Here is a 783-nt window from a genome sequence, read left to right on the forward strand (position 1 = left end):
TTATTATCCATCAATTCGACTGCTACATTATAAGCAAATATATCATTCATGTCGACATGTTTTCTGTTCCATTTCCTTCCAGACATGACATAATTTATTGAGATCTCATTATTGTCAGGAACTTCATTACCTTGATTCTTAGCGTCCCAAGTATCTTTTGGTGGTACATGAGTTTCCTTTTCCATGTCTAGAGTTTCCACTTTGTCGGATTTCTTTGCACTCTTTCTTTTCTGAACTTCTTTGTCTTTGGAACCTACTGGTCTACCACGTTTCAATTGTGGTTTAGACGTAGTAGCAGCCTGATTATGTCCATCACGGACATCAAGTCTTATTGGTGCATTTGCATCTGGTATGTATGACTTGGTTACTCTATTTGGGTCAGCAAAGGAATCTGGCAATCTGTTAGCTAGCTCTTGAAGATGTATAATCTTCCGGACTTCTAGATCACAATCTCTAGTCCGAGGATCCTGCCATGTTAATGCTTTGATAATGCTAGTATATCAGTAATAATCCGAAATTTATTTATTTTCAGATAAATACTAGCAATTCCTATTCCTAATAGGATTAGGAAAAAAATAAATCGATATTTTTTTGATAAATGCTGAAAATCCTCTTTTTTTTTTAAGATAAAGATATAAGGTTTAAAAAAATAGAAAAATCGAATTAAAATATATAATATATTTTTTTCAGTCGGATTTATCAAAAAAAATCGGATTAATCTTTAAAATTTCAGATTTATCTATAAGAAAAATCGGATTTATCTTAAAAATATTAAAAAAAATT

This window comes from Brassica oleracea, chromosome C7 (assembly GCF_000695525.1).
Source record: "Brassica oleracea var. oleracea cultivar TO1000 chromosome C7, BOL, whole genome shotgun sequence".
Taxonomy (NCBI): Eukaryota; Viridiplantae; Streptophyta; class Magnoliopsida; order Brassicales; family Brassicaceae; genus Brassica; species Brassica oleracea.